Consider the following 13,278-nt stretch of genomic DNA (forward strand, 5'->3'; position numbering starts at 1 on the left):
ACTAAACAAATTAGAATTAAAAAAATGCTGAGTGTCTCTGGGGACAAGGTCTATCAGGGTTAACTGTTGATAAGAAAGATTAAATAGCTTCTAGTACTTTAGTATTTTAGTAAATAGTGTAGTTATCAAACAATACAAAAAGCATACTTGAAAATTCCTCTTAATACTCAGCAAAGCATTACTTTATTCACCTCCAGAGTTCAGGCTCCACTGTTTTCATTCTGAAAGCTATTAGCTACAGGGGGACTGCAAATTGCCAAGGTCATTTGGAGCAATAATTCTAACATAAACAAACTTTGCTTAGCAATTAAAAACATGTCTGCTGCTAGACAAGTGAGGGTTGATGACTGCATTTGAATAAATAACCCATGCTTTCTATCATCTGGTTTGATACTGCTCTAATAGCATATAAATGCAACAGTCCTTATGTATCAGTTCAAAAACACTCCTGAAAAATCTAAAAACATTAAAAACATTCTATAGTTTTTAGTGAAATTGTCGCAGTTGATACCCAGAGCACCAAGAACATGCACACAGGCTTAGACTGCTACTAGCCTGCTGAAGCAGAATCCTAACATGGCCCTAAAAAATGGTATGTAAAATGAACACAGAAAAGGAAGCAATGTGGATCCAGTGTAGCAGTGGAGTACATGAGACAAAATAAAACCAGAAAGAGTAGCAGGACACCCCCTCACATTCAGGCTCACACACAAGTTAAAGGGTTTCCCTTTATTTAACAATCCACTGCATCCAAAGGCATTTGGAGCTGGCCACACAGATATACCAAGAGGTTTGGCCTCCTGTACCCTGATTAACCAAATGTCTTTGGAACAAGTACACAGATTCATTGTTCTAGTACAACAATATCAGAATGCACTTGTGCCTCTACATTTCCTGGCACTTTTGTAATCAAAATAACAAGCTAATACGAGATTAATCTCATCCCAAGAAACACACTCCACCCCCCTGAGATGTTACCAGAGAGTCTCAGCAGAACGCCACCAACCACAGAGCTGGCAGAGGACAGTCCCAGGTTAAAAAGGAAGGCAGGATGGTAAGAGGTATATCAGAACACCTCACTGGCAAAACTGGTCAAAGATGACTAACTCAGATCTCTCCTGGAAGTTACGCCTCTTGCCACCAGAGAAGAAATCACTCTACAACCCATTAATGATCTGGACACAGCTGAGTTGGCAACTTTGCTGTGAGGTCAAACTAGTTGCAGCTGTCTAGATTTATTTTCTTATGCTGGGCATCAGCAGAATGAGGGCTTCCATTTTCTTGGTGGAGTTGGAGACGGACAAAGGGAAGGAGGGAGAAGACTCGTCTGTAAAATAGCCAAATACTTGATCTTCGCAGTAAAGATACATGAGACCTTGAGCTATGGTCCTTCACACATTAAACCTGGACCCTCCTCGGTTTTATGTACAAAATGCAGCATTTGAAGTTACACTTGATATTTCAAATCCAAGTGTCTGCCACCTATCCATTTTCTTTCTGAATGCACACCAATTTAACTGTGCATCCAGTAGGACTGAAGGTGATCAGCACATCATCTTCCTCTAAAATGATGAACTTTCCAAAATTCTGTATAAAATTGGTATAACATGTCACGTACACAGATGCATTACCCATGTTGAAGATTTTCAAATAGGGACTCAGATCTGAATTCTGCTTTGGCTCTGTAAAACTCTGTATTAATTATTCTATTTCCCTCTCTCTTCTTTCAACTTACAAAAAATAAGTATGCAAAATGAGACTTTTCCAATGACAGAGATACACAGGCAACTCAGAGAGACAGCAACCTATATGTGAAACAAGTGCCCCACACAACAGTTTATCACACACTCTGAGCAGAGAAACAGGGTTGTACTCACTTCTGTAATGAATAACTTTGAAGGGCTCCACACTGCAGGAAAAGCATTTGCAAAATTTCAGCATCTTTAAAATAAAAAGTGTCCAGGTTACTCTTATTGCAACAGGTCAGACCCAGGAACTGTGTCCACATCTATAGTGAATAAGAAGACGACTTTTAATGAGGTCTTTAAATTTTACACAGTTTCATATATTCCCATTAAGAAAGGTAATACAATTACCTGAACTTTACAAAAAGCTGTATGAAACCAGCAGGCAAGGATTATCTCAAGAGTATCACCATATATGTCACCATATGATCCTTTTTTCTCAAAAACATTTTTTAGTAATCTTTTATCAAACAACATACTGCAAATCCTTGTGATAAAAGTTTTCCATAGGTATTTTCTATATTCACAAAAATTTCCAACATGTCATTATTATGTGGGTTTCTATGCTCCCAAACTGAAAAAACATGAGAGTAACTAAGCACTCTGAAATCATAAATATCATTATATGGACTATTAATAATCTACCAAATTGGGTATGGCAGCCACAGAGAAGTAGTACAAAAAAATAAAGTTTATGTATTAAGTTAGAAAATACATTGACTGATCCAAGAATTGCAAATTCAGAAAGGTAGATCAGCTCATTGCACAAATAATTTAACAAGTTGTGCTGACAGCAGAATGATGCTGAAAGATACCAAGAAATACCTTAAGGGTCTGACCATGATTAATTTTATGAAGTAATTTTATTAATAATGTATGGCTGTAAAAAAGATTCCCAATTTAAAACTAATCAGGTTTGAGGTCTGGAGCAATAAGAGGGAATTTAGTATTACTTAATGCAAAAATATACTCTTCAGAGAATTTCTGCTGCAAGTTATAGGTTTGATAGTTCGAAAGAGATGTATGTGCATATCCAAATTCATCACACAGTAATTGCAGGCCTCCAAAACAGCCATGAAGAAAATCAAATACAATCCTGAAATTAATCAGGAAAGGTATTTTTTAAATCTCACTTACAATAGCATGATAAACATTCTCAGCCTCTGTACTAAAAAAAAAGTGAGTTCCCATCAGAATAGGCAGAGTCAAGACTTTGTGGAATAGTGAGAATTTTGCAAAGGCATATGAAAAGTACGTACTTGTTCAGCCTCACATAACAGACGTCTGAGAATGACACCTCTCTCAATACATAACAGAGGCAGAAGTGCCATGCAAACAAAAAGACAATGGTCGCCCTGCCATAAAGAACTATTTTGTGAAAATCGGATGAGGCTTTTTACCTACAGCAGGTGAAATTAAGGAATTGTCCTCAAGAAGAGTAGGCTAAAGCTGTAATTAGAGTTTGACATGGGTTTTGAGAATTTTGTATGATATGCCTATCCCAAAGAGAAGACTAGAGCTTATGACTCAAGACTCTCCCTCCTCCTGTACTGTTTCTTGTGTTCCCAAGTTACCACTTACAAAATGGACACACACAAGTAACAACAACCAGCAGCCATACCATTCAGCTCTTCTACCATTTTCTTTGTAATTTCAAAGAGTTTTCCAAAGGCCCTCAGCACGATTATTCCCATTTTATAGGAAAGGAAACAGCTTGACACAGGCTACAAGGAACACCACCAGAAAGATCAGGGATAAAGAGCAGACTCCCCAAATCCAGCTGTAGTAAGATGTATTACCCTGGCCTCGTACAAATCAGTGATGGTTGGTCCATATATTCAATAATGTCTAAGAGAACTTCTCTGACAAACAAGAAACACCTCAGGTAACACCTGGATAGACACTTAAGGCAAAAAATCTGAAGACTTTCAAGATCAAGCTCAAAACACGCATGACAAGATTTCCGTGAGCAAATACTGATGACAGCTAAGGACCTGCCTCAGTGGCCCTTACAATGCAATGTTCTTAAGTACAGTGAGCCAAAGTGCTCATTCAATTGTAAATACCTCCTGAAACCCCTCTCCTCTGTCCAGCCACTTCTTGAAAAACAACAGTAAGAAACAGCCTGAGAAAATGGCCCTGTTTCTGTGCAGTACATACCTGAGAATAGAAACCAAACACTGAGCAGGATACACAGGCGAAGGAGAGCCAGATCTTCAGGATACCTTCTAACAGCCAGCTTTATTAGTTTAACAGAGAAGGACTGTGGGCCTCAGCTCTCAACCCTCACATTTTATTTAAAGTTATGTCAGAAAAGGTCATGTTGCAAAATACAAACAAATTGCTCACACGGAGCAGATTTTCTAGGATTCCCCAAGTTCCTCATGCTGTTCTGAACCACAGGAATATCTTTTCCTACAGACACAGGCCTACCAGATAACCCCTAAGTCTCATAATAAGTCTCTAACTCTTATACCTGTGGGATATACTCAATTCCCAAGTCTCATTTATACATCTGGCATATATTTATACACTGTCCCAAAAGCAACAGAAACCAACTAAATTTCTGGCTACCCCCCTCTCCTTCTTGTATCTCACACACACAGAGGACTGTGTGCTTATCTTCTGCATATCCAGACACAAAAAATAGTGGCAAAATTCAGTTCCAACATCAGACTGATGCAGTATGGCATCCCCAAAACTTCAGAGACGGCATACCAGATGTGATAGCTCTCACAGATATCTCAGTTATCTACTGCCAACATTTTGAGGCTTTATCAATTGCAGCCTGGCTCACTGGTTATGCACCAAGCTTCCCTGTCAGGGGTCTCTGACCAGGCTAATTTTGCAGATGGCAATAACCACCTAATCAATCCATGTCTTTCTAAGCCCTAATGGAGCACCTGCACATCCAGGCATGAATCTTCCTCTTGACATCCTCCACAAACATAAATTACAAGTTTAGTGCATGCACCAGACAAGTCTCAGTGACCCCTTGACAGGGCAAACAGAGGTCATGCAACAATCTGATTTTCAGCACCCACTATTTCCAGCCTTCCTCCTTCTGAATGTTAAAGCTTGGAGTTGCAGTTTCCATCATACTCAGGTCTCAAGGGAACACAACTTTGAAGTGATGTCTCATTTCTAAGCCTGATAACATAAGCAATGTTTCCATTAGAAAGTTCTGCAGTGTAACAGAAGCAGAATGAAACTAGGATGAAACGGTTCTAAGGGTGTAAAATCCGTATTTTACAGGAGGGGGAAGCTGTGGCCTAGCTCTACTCTGGTCCAATGGACTGGATACACTTTGGTGGTTGGAGCACACCATTCAGTTTATGAATCCACTTTGTACGCTTCAAGAGGGCCCTGCGTTGCCAAGGTAAGTGTGGTAGCATGATAAAGAGATTCACTTGAAAACCAGTAAAATGCTAGTGGGGTTAAAGCCATCTTACTCATGACTAATCACCTTGTCTGTCAACTGCCATGCCATGCAAAAACACTTGCATGTATGTAAGGAATACAAATCATATCTTAGTTACCTTTGCATCTCAGCCACCTCTTCAAAAATTCACCATTCAAGGCTCATAAATGTCCTCTGGCTTGTAAGAGAAAGCCTGTGGAGACAATCAGATGTCATGAATGATGCCCACCAATATCACAGGGGGTGTAGGGTCAGGTGCATAATTATTAATCCTTTTTAACTCTGTACATTCAAGCCAGTTATGGTTAACCAAGGACACAGTGGGTTGGTCACAGCTTGGTAGGACAGAGCCACAGCTGTGACTGGAAATAGCACAAGGTCCCAAGCTCACTGATGAACTCATTGGTTTCGCTGACGACACCATCACGATTCTGTCACTGCTCTGTCACTGCCCAAGGTGGGTGGGTACCTGTGGAACAGCCTCCCCTTACTAAGATCATTTCAGTTTCCTGCTAGCAGCATACCAGAGCCCTACCAACCCTGTCACTGGATTTGGATAACAATAGTCCTGATTTTTTCCTGATTAATTTAACTTTCATAAGCTTGTCTAATCTTTCTTTTAATGTATTTTGTATTTCTAGTCTTTCCTGGCTCCTTTTTTAATGAGTTTAACATTTTTATTATATGCCATATATTTGCTTTTCTTTTAATTATGATGCCTGACTGTGACATTTCCTGCTCCTTGTTCTGCCTTATAAGAAACTGTACATAATCACATTCACTTCTGCAATTGTATCCTACCTGTAACTTTATAAGACCTACTCCACGTAATGGGGTTTTTTCCATACCAAAAGCTAAACCCTCATTTGTGTCTTCTGAGTATTTTTTACACTAATTTTCAATATAAGATGATCATCTAATCTCCAATCCCACAGTAAAGTCAGCTTTCTGTAACTTTTGCCATCACCTTCACTGATAATTCTGCTTAATTTTCCATTATCACCGAGCTTTTCTGAGCCTTTCATCCACCTCATTTCTATTGCAAAGGACCCTGACTGCTAACTCAATTCAAGACAGCATGTCAGCTATTATCTGAGCCAGAAACACGCAATGTGCAGAAAGGAATGCTAAACAAAAGGCAACGCCAAACAAGTGACCTCATTCCACGCCTGCTACCCTTGCCCTGGTCATGTCTACAGCTTGCTGGCACAGCCAAATAAAACCTCTGGCCCCTCCTGTTGTTCTCACAACACTGCAGCTAAGGGCAGCCCAGCCCACAGCAGAGCTCTGTTCCCTGTTCTATCTCTGCTGAGAAGGCAAGAAACCATGAGAGATGAGATTGAGGCACCACCACAGACCTTTTGAATTCTTCATTTTCCATCAGTGGTTTCTGAGGGAACAGCACTACAGAGCAGCTGCAGCTCTGCAACAAAATGGTAGCCAATGTCACTTAAGATCAAAGGTGACAAAGTACCTTTGTCCCACTTAATGATAAGAGGAGGGAGCAGGAGCCCTGCTCAGTTTTGGCACACTGAGGCACAGCCTGGAGACACCCAGACTTTATCCCTGTACAGAATCTGGGTCTTGCTACAGGTTCCTCACAAGACAATCCTCCAGTCTTCCCTCGCAGACCACCTCTGCTGTGCCAAAACCCACATCAACCACACTATCCTCCTCAGCTACTTACCCACTCACTGCTGTGGAAACTGGGAACAGCTCTCCTGTCATGTCAATCCCTATAAAATTAGTTAACTCTGACAACAGAAGTCACATACTCTGGAGTATATTTCTTCTCTTAAGGCTAGAAAAGGGCTAGACTGGCCAAACTGGATATGGGTTCACTTTACACCACTGCTCCCCAGTAAAGAAAGAATGCAAGACAAAGCAGGGGCATAAGAGAAGTTCTGAAAAGACCTGAAGTTCAAAAAACCTCTGAAATGGTACTTCCTTCAGGCTAGATTTTCCCCAAGTCCATTAGGGACTGACATTCAGACCCCTCTATTTTCTGCTTGTGGCTAGCTTACTTAGTGACATACTCAGCATCTCCCCTTTATGCCCTGTCCTTTGCAGGGACTGAACCAGGTCACTATTTACCTACTGAGAAAAGACAGGAGAGAAAAAAACTCGAGGCAGATCTGGTGGGGGGTGGGGGAGAACATCCTTCAGCTTTCCATTAAAATAATGTTGTTTCTAACAGCAAGACTGTGTTGGTGTGAGACAAAGAGCCTTCCAAAAAAGTACACAAATATCTCTGTTTCTAAATCATTATTGAATAATTACAAGAGCAGAAAGGATTAGAAAGCAACCTTGTGACACTCAAATTCACTGCTTCACTCTAACTTACTCCTTATCCTCTCAGATCTTTCTAGACAAACAGAAATGGCTCGTGTAAATGTCTGCTCCTTCTTTTCTCATGTTAGGATAGTTAAAAAGTTCAATCGTTAATTATACTCATTACAGTGTTGGTTTTATCACAACTGATATATCTACTGACAGACTAAGGAAAACACAAAATCACAGACATATGCATTAACATGAAAAAAAAAAAAAAAAAAAAAAAACCTGAGTGCCACAGAGGACCAGATACTCCTGTTCTCAAGGTCAATGAAGCCTGGGAGCATCATAGGGGTGAGACTTTCAAATCTCCAGGGATCAAGATCAAAGATGATATTAGAAGAAGCAGAGTATCTTGTTCTGCAGCAGGACATTTAATGCCTAAGATGGTGCCCTAACAACTAATGCACAGCACAAAAGTAGCAGGTAAGATGGAACTAAAGGGTAAAATGATAAACAGGTAATGGACAATGAAATAAAACAAGGAAATTAGAAATTATATTTCCCTTGCAAGCATTTAACTACCCCAAGATCTCTGGAGGTGCTAACTCCTACTTCTCAACTTTTTGGCTAATTAATTTTTTCCCATTTTAAAAGCCTCATTTTAATTAGCTCCCAAGTTGAGCTTCCATGAAGAGGCTTTATTTTCATTCTCTTTTCTCTATATGTAAAAAAGGCTGACTTCAAAAATACGTACTCATTAAAAATAATTAGCGATTTAGATACCACTAAAATATATTCAAGGATACTGGAAAAATAAGTTGTTGGGTTTTGTCATAATTTAGTTGCTTAGTATCACAACAGAAAAAAAAAAGGGTCATAAATTTAAATATAAGAAACCTTCCAAATAGATTAAGTCTTGAAGTCACTAGTGTTTAAAGAAAGACTCATGTCCTTTAGTCAGACAACAGACAGGTGCTTACAGGTGCTTACAGCAGTTACCACAAAATACTGCATAGCTGTCTTCATTAAAGTGAAAAATTGAGATTTTTCATTACATAAAATACAGCCCAAAGAGGCATATGCAATACAGTCAATATCACAACAAAATGTGGAAATAGCATACCTGACAATTTATTCCTCACATTTACATAGCTGTTTTAACCTTCAAACAGGATTTTCAGAGTTATAAATAAGTACAGAAGTAAACCTTTAGGGCAATATGTATCTGTAACACATACATCTGTCAACAAGCTGGCAATTAGTGTGGATTAAAAATGAAGTCCATGAAATGTTATGTTACACATTTGAAGATTATGTAGTAGGTTTTTTTTTTAATTACTGTTGCCTTTCATAGAAGCCTTGCAATATGCATGTTATCACAAATAGAAAATTAGACCAGTAAGACAGAAATTTCTATCTTTTTCTTTTGTATCTTCTAACTAGATGATTCTATTTTATTATTGTTTTACCCAAGAAAAGCCCAAGAAGTATTTTTCCAGGCTTGATTGAATATTTTGCTTATCAAGGAATAGAGCAGTCTTATCTAATTGTATATACTGAAGTGTATATCACATAAAGCAACCCATTCATGAAAATATAGGTTTAACCAAATACAGGTTCAACTTAAAAATTTACCAGTGCTGGCAACATAAATGAATGAAATGTCTTTGATTCTGGAGTGCAATGACACTGTTCTAGGTTACACAAATACATGATTTAATTATTTCTCTGCAACACTGAGCTTTCTTTCTGTTTTCAAAAGAGGAGCATGATAGGACATGCCTATCAAAATATTTAGGTTATCACTTGATTCAATTCTACTTAAAGTCTAGAGTTTTGCAGCCGATTTACAGTTAGCATTCATTTCTCATGCATGACTTGACCCACTTACATATGCAGTAAATCCATGCCTTTGGGGATTTTTCTGGACTGCTTGCTTTATTTCCAGCACACAACTCATTTTATTTTGTCAATACAGTGAGCAAGGTTACAGTCATCGTGTCAAATTTATTTATTTAAATTAGAATCAGAAAGACTATCCTACTCCCTGTGGAACTTCAGGGAAAACTTTTTGAAACTTTGAGGCTACATACTTCTGCAATCAAATGATTTCATATGAAAGCTCTAATACAAAAAAAAGGCAATAGCTACAATAATTTCCTCTGTAAACTTACAAAATACACTTATGAAACACTAGAAAAACATAATAAACAATAATAAGTATCAAATTATACTTGCTTAAAAAAAGAGATAAAAAAGATTTTTTTTTAAGCAACCCTATAGAATAAAGACAGATGGAATAAGATCATTTAAGAAGCAGATATGTAGGCGTCACATCTGCTTGCTTTGACTATCAGAGATCTACTTAACCTAAAATATTTCCCTCTGCATCTCTGTGGATTCACATTTGAGAAGCTTCATTCGAGGTTGCTTACCATCCTCACAGTGGGGATGCTGAAAGGGAACTTTTTTCCCCAGGCAGAAATTGTCCCAAGGTGACATGCCATTCAAGTCCAAATAGACTTGTGTGCAACAGAAAGGAACTTCCATTTTACACAATTTGTTCATGTGTTTCTTTCACACATCAGTAGCTTCCCAGAACCTCAGTATAGATTTGCAGATAATGTTTCATTGGACTTACCCAAAGACCTATCTGAATTTGCACATGGAATGCTATTGTGGGCAGTATGACATATAATAAACAGCCCACTAATACCATTATAAATCCTTATTTCTAATGCTAATGATTTTTCCAAATGCAGTTATGCCTTGGGCAAGGTTTTTTTTTTCCAGCTTCTCAAAGTCAAAATGCTTCTGCTGTTTCTAGAGAAGAGTTATGCTCCTTTCCACCTATGTTACAAAAGCAGCAGCTTTACAACAACATCACTGATCAGGTAAGGAATTTCACCTCATTAGGGACATCTGTTTTACTATGGAATACAGTTTACACATTGCTGAAAACTGAACATGCACCTGCTCAGCAGAAACTTAACCACCGTTTAAGCCATCTAAATTATTCAGTTCCACCTGTACTGACAGTTTCACACAGAATTACTGTAATGACTATCTGACATTCCAAAAAGTATCCTTCAAGTCAGCATTCTGGAGTCTAAAAATACTGTTTCATCCCACATGTTGGGAATTATTGTTATGTAAATCATAAGCATTGAGAAAGAGAGACCAGAAAAGAGAATCTGAAAAAGTTATGGGAATAGAAGTTGGTGGCATCCCACATGAATCACGAACACACTCCTCTGGATTCCCAGTAATCTTTTCCTCCCCAACAAACAACTGTAAAATTTCCTAGCAAATGCTGTGCCTCCCTCTACTTCTAATAGAAGGCTACACAGAAGATAATGGTTTACTCTAGGTGCTACTTACTGTATTAGCATGAATAACGTCTGCTTTAGTTCTTCATTTATTTAAATAAGGACCACATATTCATATCCTCAATACTGGAGGATTCCAGTACCTCCTGATTTCTTGGACAACTCTGAAAACAATGTAAATGAATACAGTTAAAGAAGTGAGAAAGAAGCTTTGATGAAACCTCCACAAGTTACAGGTTGCTTTTACAACATTTTATGGTTTGTGGAGTATCAAAAGATCTAGTAAATAAACAGTAAATGAAAGAAAATATTGGACAGCTGAATACTTGGTGACTATTGTCCTACACAGCGATCACAGCAAAAAGGAGTGATGAAGCAGCACGCCATTAAATATCTTCAGATTTTTTCCTGAAAGTGTAGGTAAAGGATTCATATACATAGAAACTAATTTAACAGTGTCTCTAATTTTGCATATTTTGAAAATGATCAGTAAAGAAAGATTTTTCATTTTTAAGTAGAATACTTGAGAATATTTGAGGTTTCAAATGAATTCTCAAAGCTTTCTATTTTCTCATTTAGCATGAGTTCTAACTAAAATATTACTTACATTTCCTTAGATTAATCATTTCTTAAGGATGTTAAGAATGTTAAATGTTTGGTCATTTAAAAAATTTCTGAAAGCTTGCAAAATATAAAACCTATGTAAAAATCTGCAAACACTACTCATGGTCATTGAAAATTAATGTAATTATTTTACTAAGTCATTTCTAAAGCACTTATTAGGACTTCACATTTAAAGGCAGAATGATTTCTGAAAATCAGAAGCCAAACTTCAACACAGAACTATTAGAAAGTCAAAGGACCTGAGGCTTCTCAGAATTTCCATTTCTATGTATCTACACAAAACGAGCCTAGAGGATCAATCCACAGAAACAAGGCTGAATGTGACTCTGTGCATGTATGTTCACTGCACAGGAGCACAGCAGGAGCTCCACCTTCTAGCAGAGATACACTCACATTAGCAATAGGAAGGACACATTCAACCTTCTTGTTTCCAGATGGAAAAAATGCTGTTGAAGTCAACTGACAGATTAATCACAGGAGTTAGATGCAGATAGTTGAAGTGCAGCTTTGTGGAATTAAGCCTACAGCATACCAAGTAATGAATACCTCTTGGAGTCACAGTTGGTGTTAAACTGTCAGAGGTACCAAGGGCAGCAGAAGGAGATCTGTACCAGGGTGCACCTGGATGACCACACCTGCCACAGACACACAGCACTAGGGCACTGCTCAACAAGGGCTATTCCATCCATGTTAGTCAACACAATTGTCATACATAAATAAATGCTTATTTTCCCAATGAAACAACAGCAAGATAAAAGTCATGTTTAGGAATAGAAGGGCTTAGGAATAAAGTATTAATTACTTCAGAAGCAGTAAAACCCCAGCGTTGCCTAGAACAGCATAAGCTCTTTTTGCATGTGATGTAAAACACTTACCCAGTCTCTTCATCGATGTGCCAGGGTTGGTCTTGTGAAATGCAGAAATTGATGCTGCTGTTAATTTTTCTTGTTCCCTATTCTTCTTCATTTGAATTCAGTGGAGGGAAAAAAGCCCTTAGAGACAAGTATCTGCAGGCTTTGTGCTGTGAATCCTACAAGTGGAGCTCTGGGCCACGTTGTTAACATCTTCTCCTGCCAATTTTCTCTACAATCTGTTTTGGCAATTTAAGAGATCATTTTATGTTTGAGCAAGTAAACAGACTGAACAACTCTGCCAATAGCTTCCAAATAAGGAGCAGTGTCTGTTAGGGACAGTTTCTAATTTGAGACATGCAGATGTGCAAAACTACAGTAGCAATGTGGTTTGTGTCCTCCTTTAGTTGCTACTGAAGATGTATTTTTATCACATCTGAGGTAGTGCCCAATTCCTTATCATTTGTGTCTTTGTCCAGACAGCAGGTGTTCAGTTGATTCAAATTATAGGGGAACTCCTGTCCTCCTCTGCATCCCCTGAAGCTGTATAAATTCAACTGGAGATATAATGCAACCTTTGATAATTAAAGGCCCCACACCATGTACCATATTTCATTAAAGACATTTAAAGAAAATTAATACACAGATTTTTCTCATTAGAACCCACATGCAACACTTTCAAGAATGCTCTAAGATGTTTCATGCACTCTCTACATCCAATAAAAGCTTCACTAACTTCAGCGAGGAGTTCAGCTCCTGATACTTGGGAAGCCACTCCCTTATCTCATAGAGGGGTGATTCATAATTGAGTGACCTTCCCTTCATTAACTCTACTGTCCTTCCTAAGTTCTTCATCAAAATAGGATACCTTGGAAAAGTGTTTTTTAAAGCAGACTTAATCTGTTTTCTTATTTTTCTTCTTTGCATTAAGGTACCATTTGCACTTCAGATGCAACCCAAACCTACTGGAAAATGAGTCACGTGCAAAGAGATGAACTGCATTACTTCATTGTGTTGTGTCTCCAAGAGAA

General features: G+C 38.3%; 1 protein-coding gene across 5 annotated transcripts in view; it reads right to left on the reverse strand.

Annotated features, from left to right (window-relative positions):
* Window positions 1-13,278, reverse strand: part of NEBL (nebulette) — a 249,713-nt gene that overhangs the window by 121,230 nt on the left and 115,205 nt on the right. Inside the window, exons 2-5 of one of the 5 annotated variants that reach the window (XM_088052360.1) lie at window positions 12,272-12,486; window positions 10,825-10,936; window positions 5,285-5,359; window positions 1,878-1,941 (exon numbers count right to left, since the gene is read on the reverse strand). The exons of 2 other annotated variants lie outside the window; for them this stretch is intronic. The gene's annotated coding sequence lies outside the window, so the exon portion shown is untranslated. Of the gene's footprint in view, window positions 1-1,877; window positions 2,009-5,284; window positions 5,360-10,824; window positions 10,937-12,271; window positions 12,487-13,278 lie in introns of all 5 variants that reach the window. 2 more of the 5 variants (XM_088052367.1, XM_088052370.1) reach the window with 2 other exon arrangements.

This window comes from Pseudopodoces humilis, chromosome 1 (assembly GCF_049639895.1).
Source record: "Pseudopodoces humilis isolate 2021_Gansu_Grassland_sample_001 chromosome 1, ASM4963989v1, whole genome shotgun sequence".
Lineage (NCBI taxonomy): Eukaryota > Metazoa > Chordata > Aves > Passeriformes > Paridae > Pseudopodoces > Pseudopodoces humilis.